Below are 13,793 nucleotides of genomic sequence, written 5' to 3' on the forward strand. Positions count from 1 at the left end.
AAAACTTTAACTTTGACTACCATACCTATGCAGATGGCACACAGTTATATTTAGCAGTGTCTCCAGATGACTACAGTTCAATTGAGGTATTGTGCCACTGTCTAAATCAGATAAATAACTGGATGAGCCAACATTTTCTTTAACTAAAACACAACAAAACTGAGACAATTTTTTTTCTGGCAATAAAGAAAAGAGAATTGCTGTTAGGAAACACCTGGACACTCTATCTTTAAAAACTAAAGACCAAGTCCGAAACCTTGGTGTTCTGATTGCTTCTGACCTGACTTTCAATAATCCTATCAAATCAATCACCAAAACTGGCTTCTACCATCTGAAAAACATATCTAGTGTCATGCTCCTGGCATCCTCCCCAGGCTGGGTGTGGTCAGCCAATTAGTCGACACACACCTGCACCCTGTTTCGGCTGATTACACCCAGTACTTATATAACACGGGGGACAACTTGTCCTCCGCCAGATCGTTGATTCCCATGCCTCGTTCCTGCACTCCCGTATACCTGACCTACTGTGTACCGACCCTCGCCTGTTCCCTGACCATCCTAATAAGCCTGCCACTTCTGATACTGCTGCTTTTCCTGACTGACTCGCTGATCATTGACCACAGACCGAATAAAGGCTTTCTGCACTCTGCTTGCCTCTGGTGTCGTGCATTTGGGTCCGCCCTCGAGCCCCAGTCATGACAAAATGATCTGGTCAAAACATGGACCCAGCCGACTCTGAGGCCAGCCGACTCTGAGGCCATCCGCCGTTCGCTGCAAGTCCAGGGCAGACGCCTGGTCGAGCAGGAGGCTGCTTTCCAGGTTACGAATCAACGTCTCCATGAGATCTGTGCCCGGCTGGAGCCGTGGCTAGCATCCCAAGCTAGTGCGGCTGTTACGCCGACGATGGTCATTCCGCCTGTCACTTCGAGTCCACCCGTTTTGCCTGTTACGGAGCCCTCCCGTGCCGGCATAACTCCGCTGTCCCGACCGGAACGTTTCTCAGGTGACTCAGGCAACGTCAAGCCCTTCCTTGCGCAGTGCGGCCTCCATTTCGAACTCATCGGCGCTTCGTCCAGTCTAACTTCGGGCCATCATCCAGAGTCTAACGGCCAAACAGAAAGGGTAAATCAGGAATTAGAGACCGGACTTCGATGCTTAGCATCTAGGCACCAGAGCACGTGGAGCCAGCATCTCAAATGGGTTGAGTACGCCCACAACTCCCTACCCTCCGCCTCAACAGGTATGGCTCCACTCCACGTTGTGCACGGCTGGGAGGATAGTCTCTGTTTCCCTCATTGGCCGCAGACTCCGCAGTACCGTCGGCCCTGGCGGTGGTACGGCGCTGCAAACGGACCTGGGAGGCAGCCCAGAGGATGCTGCCGCGCATGGGCAATATTTACAAGTCCGCAGCAGACCGCAAGAAGAGAGCTGCACCGGAACCCAGGGTGGGGCAGCGAGTGTGGCTTTCCACTTCGGATCTTCCGCTGCGGATGGAATCCCGCAAACTTGCTCCCAGGTTTGTTGGTCCATTCCCGATCACAAAAATCAAAATTTTAAACCTGGTCGCTGTATCACTTAGACTACCCAGGTCAATGAGGGTGCACCCTACGTTCCACGTTGGAAGACTACGCCCGGATCGTCCTTCGCCGCTGATTCCTCCTGGTATCCTCCCCAGGCAGGGTCTGGTCAGCCAATTAGTCGACACACACACAGGGTGCAGGACTCTGTTTCGGCTGATTACACTCAGTACTTATAGGACACAGGGGACAACTAGTCCTCCGCCAGATCGTTGATTCCCATGCCTCGTTCTCGCACTCCCGTATACCTGACCTACCATGTACCGACCCTCGCCTGTTCCCTGACCATCCTAGTAAGCCTGCCACTTCTGATACTGCTGCTTTTCCTGACTGACTCGCTGATCATTGACCACGGATCGAATAAAGGCTTTCTGTACTCTTCCTGCTTGCCTCTGGAGTCGTGCATTTGAGTCCGCCCTCGAGCCCTGGTCGTGACATCTAAAGTGAAGTCTTGTATGTGTCAAGTAGACCAGGAAAAGCTCATCCATGCTTTTATCTCAAGTAGACTTGACTACTGTAATGGTCTTCTGACTGGACTCCCCAAAAAGAGTATTAAACAGCTGCAGCTCATTCAGAATGCTGCAGCTTGTGTTCTGACCAAAACAAAGCGGTCAAAGCATTCAACGCCAATCCTTAAGTCCTTGCACTGGCTTCCAGTCAGCTTTAGAATATATTTTATAGTTCTGCTACTGGTCTATAAATCAATAAATGATTTAGGTCCTGAATACATGAAAGAAATGCTTATGGAATAGAAACCCAGTAGAGCTCTGAGATCGACTGACTCAGGTGAAATAGTGGAGCGCAGAGTCCAAAGCAAACATGGTGAAGCAGTATTTCGCTATCATGCTGCACACAAATGGAATAAGCTGCCAACAGAGCTGAGGTCAGCCCCAAGTGTGAATGTTAGATCCAGGTTGAAAACTTTTCTTTTTTCTCATGCTTTTTAGAATATATCCACTTTTTGATCATATTACTTGCACTGTATGCTGTTTGTCTTTTTTTTAACATTTAGTTTGTCATTTTATTGTTCTTATCCCATTTTAAATGTTTTATCTCTTTGTTCTTCAAATGCCTTTAGTCATGTAAAGCACATTGAGTTACCTCGTGTATGAAATGCGCTTTTCAAATAAATTCACTTTGCTTTGCTTTACATGCACTTGCAAGTCAGGGGATTGTACCACTCCACTATCAGTGACTTCTGCAGAATCTAAATTCCAATAAAAGACATGTTCAGCATCAGTATTACGGTACTAACAGATGACGGGTTAATACTCAAATATTGTCCTTGAATTCAAAGATTTCCTGTATATAAAAGAGATTATAGAAGAGAAAAAGCATGTCAAACCACTAAAAGCAGGATTAATGATGCACATTTTGTAACAGTGCAACAAGTGCAAGCATTGTTTCCTTTTCATGAATGTTAGGGAAATGTCATTAGAATCTGTTGGTCATACCCAAGGCAGTGTCCGCCTACTGTCTGGGCTCTCATAGCAAGGAAGTAAGGGTAATAGAGCATTTTCATGAAGAAGTCATTCCTTGTTGAAATATTTAATATGATGCATCCAGATTTCTTCACATATAGCACTCTATATTGTTTACAGAGTTCTTCTGACTGGGAAGTGATAAAGAGGAAGTAACGTAAGACGTCCTTCTAATCGCGAAGACACTGCGTGAGTCTGGAAGATAACTTAATGTTTTTCCTTCTCCACTTACATCTCTTATCTTCATTTCAGTTTTTGAGTCAATTTAAAATTTTTGAGAGGGGATTAGTTTTGTTTTCGAGTCTTTGTGGGGTCCTTGAACAGACCTCACGTTTTATGCGCGGCGACGTGCCTGACTACACTAAATCGATGGCTAAATACGACATTTATCTTCCAACATATGAATGTTTATGTGTCCTTGTGCACTTTGTGGACTGTTTCTTGTCCTAGTTCAATATTACCACGTTTTTTTGGATTGTGTAACGGCCGCTGGAACAGGTTTTTGTGAGGTCACCGGTCCTTAAACCAGTTTCTGTTGAACCGGCAGTAAAATTGCTAAATAACACAAGCCTGTTTGATTACCTGACAAGATGCCTCTCTTTCCAATTGAGGATTATCGTGGACCACTGTGAAGGATGTCAATTCTAGAAACAAAGATGCACCATCTTGAAACGTATGCAGATGTGAATGGATAGTCGGGAAATGAAACCACTCAACCAATGTCGCAAAATGGTGATCAGAGGTGTGCTAACAAACGGTCCCTTAGCTCAACATCAAGGACAGATGTAGACTGTAGAATCAATAATGTATTCTACAACAAGCATCCCGGGAATTCATTGGGTGCAAAGTCCAAAGATATGGGACATTTAAAAGGGAGGTCACAAAAGCAGTGGATAACCGTGGAATCCGGCTGGCCTGCGCTGTGGACTACCTCAACCCCGAGTGAGCGGACATGTACGGTCGCTACGGTGTAGAGCAAGAAAAAAGTTGATTAGCAAACAATCGCAGGAGCAAATGACAAATGAGATGAGCCAGCACTTAAAATTTTACACACCTCTCGCTGCCCCAGTGGAGCCAAGCCCAACCCAAAACTCACTCTCTACTAGCCTAAATGTAATGTTAGGGTGAAGTCTATTGTCAATATAGGACTCCAGGCGACAGCACGCCAAGATCCTCCTCCCATCCCACCTCTCTTGAAACCACCAACCACTGAGATGCGAAAGGCCCCTCCAACCGTAAATAATCTTATCTGTGAATATGACTGACATATGCAGTCTTTTCCAGAATAACTCAGACCTTTATGGAGATCAGGCATTTCTCATCCCTAACCTCAAGTGAGAGAACGTTCGTCAGAGATATCCATTCATCCATCCATTTTCCTTGTCGGTTAACCTCACAAGGGTCACGGGAGTACTGGAGCCTATGCCAGCTGTCATCAGACAGGAGGCAGGGTACACCCTCAACTGGCTGGCAGCCAATTGACCCCTCCGTACAGGGCACTTAACCACGCCTCCTGAAGTGACGTCACGCCACGTGCGCTGACGTAAGACAAACAATTCGTAAAAATGGCGAAATACAATACAATACATTCTTAACTGAGACAGACGCCATGTTTCTGATTTCATTCAAATCAACGATATATTATAGATTCTAAATACAATGCATTCTTAACTGAGAGAGACGCCATGCTTCTGATTTCATTCACTCATTCACGTAGCAATGTTATGCTAGTGAAGGACGTCTCATTCATTTATACGAGACGTGTATTAAAAATCAAATTTCGGGCATATCTTCGTGCAAACACTGTCTGGTTAAGCTTCGGCCGCGAGCCGGCAAGAAAGTGACACGTTTGTGCAGTCCAATCATCGCTAAATATCGCTCAACAAAGAATGAGTGTGTCAATCGTTTACACGTAGCGGTGTTATGCTAGCAAAGAACGTCTCATTCATTTATACGAGACGTGTATTAAAAATCAAATTTAGGGCATATCTTTGTGCAAACACAGTCTGGTTAAGCTTCGGCCGCGAGCCAGCAAGAAAGCGACATGTTTGTGCAGTCCGATCATCGCTAAATATCGCTCAACAAAGAATAAGTGTGTCAATCGTTCACATGCAGCAGTGTCATGCTAGCGAAGAACTTCGAATTAATTTATACGAGACATGTATTGAAAATCAAATATAGGGCATACCTTCGTGCAAACAAATGTGTTCCGGTTGATATTAGATGGATTTAGTTGATGATGCGGTCTTCCACAAAGTTTGATCCATTGAAGGCATTTTTCGTACTGGGTCTTCGGTTTTGGAAAGGGTACGAATCGAACTCCACCAACTAGCCTTTCAGGATACCTGTCGTCACTATTACAAAGTCCGTGACTACACCTCTTAACCATATTTTTTGTTAAATAACCCAAATATGCGATAAAACGCTAACTAAACCTATACTGGACCATGCAATGTTGTCTGAGAAAATGGCGGGAGCAAAAACGGGCTTTGGTTTATGCAGATCTCTGGCCTCTGATTGGTCAGTGACGCGGATTGCGCAATATCCACGGAGGGGTCAATTGCAGGGCACAGAGACAGACAACAGTCACACTCACAATCACACATAGGGGCAATTTAGAGTGTCCAATTAATGTTGCATGTTTTTGGGTTTACATGTCCACTACAATCTGCACTAATCACAACTCTCTCTGTTCCTGGGATGTTCAACACACACACAAGATCTACTTTTCAAGCAGCCAGCCTCTCGCGATCGACCCGGGGGGTTGGGGGTGGAAGAGGGGCCTGACGTCTTTTTTTTTTTTTTAAAATGACCAATAATGAAATGAAATAATGAAATGACCAAGCCACAAAGATCTATCCACTACAAAAATGCAAAACATATTTAAAGTATATTGAGGTTTCTTTATGTGTAAATGTATGTTTGTGTGCCTTGCATTACTGTATGAGCCAATATTATACAACATAATTAACTTTAAACAGTTTGGTAACTATCTGAGTTCACGTTCATGGTCACTAAACACCACACGAATGAAAATGCATACCTGGGCTGTGTCAGTCTCGTCATTGGATTCCTCCAACTGCAGTGAGAAATATTCAACATCTCCAATGTCCTTCCACACATCAGCCATGGGTTCACAGTGCCGTGTAACTGTACTCCTGGTGGTGGCTTTCGCTGTTCAACTATATTGTGTGAAAAGTGACTGCTGTGCGACCGGTTGGGATTTTAGTTCGTTCACTTTTACACATTTTTGTCCTCCAGCATCCACATTCATGTTTCATAGGATTTCTTCAACGAGGGCTTAAAATAGGGAGGAACTCACTGACTTGCATGATTGATGAATTGAGCACCCCTGATCTAGATCCTTCCAGAATTTGTCTTTCAACTCGAGGTCACATCCTCAATACCCTCAATTTTGAGTTTCAGCCTCATCACTCAATCTGATGCGCTTTTCACCTCCAAGACATTCTTAGTCGGCGCTTCCTTTAAAATAACCCCTACTCCATTTCTCTTCCCATCTTCTCCATGGTAGAATAATTTAAAACCCTGCTTCTAAACTTCTAGCCTTACCACCTTTCCACCTGCTCTCTTGGATGCACAATATATCAACCTTTCTTCTAATCATCATGTCAACTAACCCCTGAGCTTTTCCTATCATAGTCCCTACACACAGTTGTAGGCTCTGCATTCCTCTTCTTCGTCTGCCAACAACTCACCTTCCTCCTCTTCTTTGTCTTCCACCCACAGTAGCTGAATTTCCACCGACGCCTTTAGGTTAAAGGTGCCGGGGGTGGACGTTGTTAACCCAGGCCACGACCGATCCAGTATGGGATTCTTTAGATAAATGGTTATCTTTGTTTGGCAAAGTTTTTAGCCGAATGCCCTTCCTGACGCAACCCTCTGCATTCATCCGGGCTTGTGACAGGCCTACATATTACACTGGTTTGTGCCCCCATAGGGCTGCTGTATTTCAATGCTTTTAATCATGTAAAGCACATTGAATTACCTTGTGTATGAAATGTGCTATACAAATAAATTTGCTTTGCTTTACAATATTGCAACTACATGAATAGACAAGCACCCAAATCAGTATTTCGTCCATATTAAATGCTAAATGATGTTAACATACCTATGCCAATCCACCTTAAGGGTTTCATGAATGTAGTCATCTATTTTTAACATCTCTTGAAAAAAATACTGTTTTTAGCTTTGTTAATGTTGTGGTGATTCAGCTTGTATTGAAATTAGTAGCATTGGTCATATTTTATTCAGTCAACATTTAACAATTTACAGTGTTTCGTAATACAGACACTTGACAGTCATATACTCAGTGGTGACGGAGCTGGCGGAGGCATAAGCTAAATGTTTGGTAAAACCTAGTCATATTAAACATATCTAATTAAGGTACCAGCTTCGAAAATCCATCCATTCATCCATCCATTTATTTTCTTTGCCGCTTATCCTCACGAGAGTCACGGGGAGTGCTTGAGCCTATCCTAGCTGTCTGCAGGCAGGAGGCAGGGTACACCCTGAACCGGTTGCCAGCCAATAGCAGGACAGATGGAGACAGACAACCGTCGCATTCACAGTCTCACCTTGGGGCAATTTCATCCATCCATCCATCCATCCATCCATCCATCCATCAATCCATTTTCTTAATCACTTATTCTCGCAAGGCTCACAGGGTGTGCTGGAGCCTATCCCAGCTGTCAATGGGCAGAAACCGATTGCAGGGCACATCGGGACAAACAGCCGCACTGCTGCATGTTTTTGTGATGTGGGAGGAAACCGGAGTGCGTGGAGAAAACCCACGCAGGCATGGGGAGAACATGCAAACTCTACACGGGGGTGCCAGGATTGAACCCTGTACGTCAGAACTTTGACCCTTGTGAGGATGAGCAACTAAGAAAATGGATGATGAAAAATGAATCCCAACTTCTCAAATTTGCAAAATTTGACTCCCAACAACAGAAAGCTCCTTGAGCTTTTTTGCAAATGATACTTACAATAGCTCTTAAGTCAGAATTGAGATCCAGCCAGCCATCCTTTTTCCGTACCACTTTTATTCACACAAATCTCTCTTTCATAGCAAAGATTGTTGAGTTATTTTTAATCAACCCTACAATATCTTGAATTTTTTTACAAATTCCAATCAGGGTTCTGAACTCATCGCAGTACAGAATCTGCTCTGATCAAAGTGCTAAATGATAGAAGGTTATATACTGACTGAGGATTATTATTAGGCTATTGTGATGCAAAAAAAAAAATAAAGTTGCCAACAGAGGTGATGTAGCGCTCCTTTGCAGGAGGAGCAAAGGGAAGAGAAGTGAATTCACAACGTGAAGCCTTTCTCTCTGTTAAGGACTGAGACAGCAACAATCAATTGTCGAGCACTCGGTCACACCAATCGACTACTGATTCCCCGATCAAAGAGAACCAACATTCCTAACCACTTCTTTCGCATATCAGAAAATAAAAAAGATTGGGAAAAGGAAAAGGTACTTTGCAATACTGAAGCTTCACAGAAAAGATGAAAAGAGAAAAAAAACTTTTAACACAAAGAAACACTCATTTCACTACAATGTCAGCCCCAAGCGAGAATGTTTTCAAATACAGGTGAAAAACTTTTCTTTTTTTCTCATGCGATTTAAAGTATGGCGGCACGGTGATGCAGCTGGAAAGCATAGTTCTGAGGTCGAGGGTTTGATCCAGGACCCGCCTGTGTGGAACTTGCATGTTCTCGTGGGTTTTCTCCGGGCACTCCGGTTTCCTCCCCCATCCCAAAAACATAGAACATTAATTGGACACTCTAAATTGCCCCTGGGTGTGACTGTGAGTACAGCTCATGTGCCCTGCAATTGGCTCCTGCCTGTTGACAGCTAGGAAAGGCTCTAGCATGCCTTGTGAGGATAAGCTGTTGAGAAAATGGATGGATGGATGGATGGATGGATGGATGGATCGATGGTTTTAGAGTGCTTCCACTTCTCAACTCTTCTTGCACTGTATGCTTTTTTAATGTTACTTTTTTTCAAATGTTTTTATTTCTTTGTATTTAAATGCTTTTAATCATGTAAAGCACATTGTGTTTCTTTGTATATAAAATGAGCTATACAAATACATTTGCTTTGCTTTGCTGTGTTTTTGCTTAGTGTTGCGAACCCCAGCTATGTTCAGGCAAGAAAACCTGAACTGGTCGCCAGCCAATCGGATCGCACGTACAAACAAACAACCAGTCACAGTCACATTTACACCAATTTAGAATCTTCAATTAACCTACCATGCATACTTTTAGAATGAGGAAGGAAACCAGAATACTCAGAGAAAACCCACACATGCACGTGAAAAACATACAAACTCTGCACAGGTCGGGCTGGATTTGAACGCCATTCCTCAGAACTGTGAGGTAGATGTGCTCAACAGTTGACCACCGTACTGCCAAACACTGTAGAGAATCCTGAATTTTATATGGAGTGTGGAAAGAGGATTTTGTATCACTTGTGTAATAATACAGTCAGCCTTGATAACAATATAGTCACAGATGGTGTAGTGGTATACTCGCCTCACTTTTATCGCAGGCAGCGTGGGTTCAGTTCCCACTCAGCAATGGTGTGAATATGTGAGCTGCGACTGACTGGTGACCAGTTCAGGGTTTAGTCTGCCTTTTGCCAGAAGTTAGCCTAGATGGGCTCCAGCACTCCTGTGACTCTTGTGAGGATAAACAGCTTGATGGATGGATGGATGGATGGATGGATGGATGGATGGATAAAAACTGGATAGATTTTTTTTTACAGATCCACAATTTCATTTATTATTGTTTTGTGAGTTGATCCCCACAACTCTACACAGCAGGATAAATAGGGAACAACCCAATAGTAGTCGACCATATTTACAGTCAGGCAGCCTATTTTCCAAGTTGCTTTCTATCTTCGGATAGGCTACACCCATTACTATTGATTAAGTTATTAAACTCTTCTTTTTTGTCATCAGAAACAATAATCCTCCCGAGTCAATTATGAAGCAACCTCCTGAAAGAAGTTATTAAATTCATTCACAATATTCCTTATTGTAGTATCAATACTATTTATGAAATAACATGGATGTTCAGATATGCAACATCAATTTTGAATAACATGATTTATCATATTCCATGCCTCTTGTATATTATTTTTACCCTCCTCCAGTGTTTTACTTTAGTAATTCACATTCTGTCTTCTTGTAACATTGATGAAGTTTTTTAAAGCTTGTATTTTCTTCACTATCACTGTAGTCTTTACATGTAGGATTCTTTGAAAATTAATTTTTTCATGCCCTTGTCGGACCTAAGTTAAAAAATAAAAATAATTGAACTAAGCACCCCGTGCTTCTCAGAGCTCACGTAGGTATTGGGACTGAAGAAAAAGGTTGCTAGGCAATCCTTAGAGAGCTAAGAAAAGGTCTGCAAGAGACAGGGCAAAGACAGAGCGCCGGCAGTTGCTGGGCGAATTGCAAGTTGACAATCAAAGCCTTATCACGCTGAGCTGAGAAGCAGAATGAGAGAGGCTGAGTAAAGCTCTCTCCAATCTGTCATCATATGAAGCTGCGAGTTATTGTCAACAGCGAGCAGGTGACATTTAATCCTGCATTCCATCCCGAACTATATATTAGTCAGCGATTGAATGTTTTATCCAAATTTGGACTGGAAATCTTGAAAGACAACACATTCCACGGAAGATATTCCAATTCTGTCCAGGATGTGACGGAGATGGTATGACTGGCTTCAACATGCACCCCCCTCTTCCCCTCAATTAAGCATCCCATTGAATGATGAATGTTGATGGAACAGCACAAATGCCTCACACTTGACCACAGACTCCCACTGACACGGCACAGTGGGAAAGAGTGAATTTAGCCATCTTTCAGCGGAACACTGAATACACAGGTGTAGTTGTGTGCCCTGAGGAGCATGTGTGATTTGAGGGGCGGGAGGGGCTGAGACTCGCCGTCATGTCCCTGCAGCGGCAGCCCCACCGCATCTCTGCCAAGGCGCAGTTTATGCTGACAGCACTGCCCTTGCATCCCAATGAGCTGCATGCAAGCGATGGCTAATGTTACAGCCTCTTGTTTCGTATCCCCGGAGATGAGCTCAATTAAGTCAACATAAGCACCAATAATGGACATCAGAAGTGATATAGGCCTTTTATTAAGCAGTGCCTATAGTAACGCTATATAGCAACAGACTAAACCTCAATGTGAGTAATAACTTTAATGTTGAATGCATTTCTTTTTTGTCATCTATAGTGTGCATATGTCATACAGCATTCATGTTCTATGAGGTCTGGAAGGGCCAACGGGGTGTGTGTGTGGGTTGAGTAAAATTTCTCCCCAAGAAAATTATAATTTTTACATGTGTTGGGGAATCCATCATGTGAGAACTAATGAAGAACCTCATGGCTAAATAGAAGTCTCCTGTTGATCAAGTTTATTCAGTTAGTGTACATTCAATCAAGAATGGATTAAAAAGCAGAAGGATTAAAAACGGTCATCACCATTAGAACAGAATTTAATGATGATGAGTTCTTTTTGTGTATGCTTTTTTCCCCCATTTTATTTTGTTATACAGTAGAGCTGTGCCAATGTAAATCCATTAGAGACATGGGTGTTAGATGCACAACCACTAATGCCTCTTTGATCACTGTTGCTTGAAACCATTTCCATCCTTCTATCCGTTTCAACTGGGTCCATTTAGCAACATTACTCTCGCAACAATAAGTCGTAGTTAATTCAAAATTGAGTACTGGAATTATTCTTTGGGTGAATTTGTTTTACTGTTGTGTAACCCGTGCGTGCCTATAGATAGAGCAAATAAAATGTTGCCATATCATGGAAAAATCTGTTTGCATGAACATAGTAAGGCTTTTACAATTTTTCCCCAACGAATAAAAAGTATTTCCTCTTCAGTAATTGCATTTCAGATAGTGTGTCACCTCATTGTGTGTCTATTATACCTTTTCATTATTTGTTCACTTACTTAATCTGTTGCTAAATTATGTCTTTGCTGTGTTGACATGAGTTACACGATTAATTTATTTTAAAAGACTGTTCTTTTAAGTGTCACTTAATCAGCGCTATCCCAAGCCCAAAATTGTTGCAAAGCACTGTGCAAATATTTCTTCACCTTTAAGAGTGCTAAACGTTTGTTTTCTCAACTTTGCTCTTGTGTTGCTTGTTTGTAAAGGCCCAAGGAAAGTGTGTGTTTGAATGACTTCAAAAAGTGATTTATTAAATTACTTTAATCACAACAACCACAAATATCCAATGCAATGCTGTCAACACTACTAGTAAATGTTTGTTGGATGGCGCAAACTGTCACATCATGATGAATTTGATCTGACAAAGACAAGAATTTTTTGCGCAAAAAAACATATTCCATCTGATTCAGTTATGCCTGTTCTTCATGACATTTTTCTCTCAGATTCTTAAAGGTTAAGTTTCATCCTATAAACATTCTAAAATAGATATTGTAATGAAAAATACATATAACATTATTCACTTCAATGTCTACATGAAAAAATAAATATGAGCGGAGAACGCGTCATCCATGTGCAAAGTTGCGGAAGTGTCATTCGACATGCAAGTGGTCGCCATATTGGCTGCATCTTCATGACGTCACACTGGGATATTCGCCAATGAAAATACGCTATACACGACACAGACACAGAAGCTCTTTTCAAAGAAGAGAATATCTCACAACCGAGTGAAGTGACCGGGGCAATATTAGCCTGTCATTACGAGACATATTTAGATGATTTGATGATTAGATGAAATTAACTCCCAGCCTGATCCACCTCCATGCGGCGGTGCTAAAAACAAGCCCGCCCGCCAGCGATAACAACGCCGCGGCCAAACCGCCTCTCCGTCTGATGCACCTCCGTGCGGCGGGGATAAAAACAATCCCGCCTGCGAGCAACGAAATCGACGCCACGGCAAAACCACCTGCCTGTCCGAGCCACCTCCACGCCGTGACAAGGCACCCCGGTCTGGCTCGGTGCCGCGATGAACCACCCGAGCTTGGCTCCGGAATGAGCCTCCTGGCCGAAGCCGTGATTGCGCCGGACAAGGCATAACTTCGGCGGTGGCTCATCCAAAGCCGTGCTCATTGCTGATGGGTACATCAACACATTTAGCACCCCTGACTTAGGTGCACGGATCTTTCACATTCTGACAGGATTACGTTCCCGCTGCCCCCCAAACTATCATTTTTTTTTTAGTAGCTGTATGCACACCTACCTGTCATTTGGAACCCACGAAGCTCTCGTCCATTGCACCCGTGCAATCCTTTTTTCACGACGAACCAGGTCTCTTGCAAACTTATGAAGAGTAAATCCATCCTCTTGAGTGTTCAATCAATGTCCAGCAATGCAACGAGTCGGCATTTTGGCTAACACGAAGGAACAACGAGCTACCTTCCCGGAGGTAAAACTAATACAAATAAACGAGTCCACTTCAGGGCGGTCCTCCCATGTACGTCACTTCCTGCTTCTTCTCGAAAACAAATCCCTCGAGAGGATTTTCATGGCTGGAGTTATAAAAAGCTGTATACGTCAAAATCATGTTTTATGGTGAAAAAACGCATGGGTCCATGTCGGCTGCCGTTTTTTTCATTAATAACATACTAAAAGTCATGCATTTCATGACAGTGGCACTTTAAGCTTTTCTCCAAGTACAGCGAGAGCATGCAAACTAAATAAATCAGTTG

The sequence above is a fragment of the Syngnathoides biaculeatus genome, chromosome 4 (assembly GCF_019802595.1).
Source record: "Syngnathoides biaculeatus isolate LvHL_M chromosome 4, ASM1980259v1, whole genome shotgun sequence".
Classification (NCBI taxonomy): Eukaryota; Metazoa; Chordata; class Actinopteri; order Syngnathiformes; family Syngnathidae; genus Syngnathoides; species Syngnathoides biaculeatus.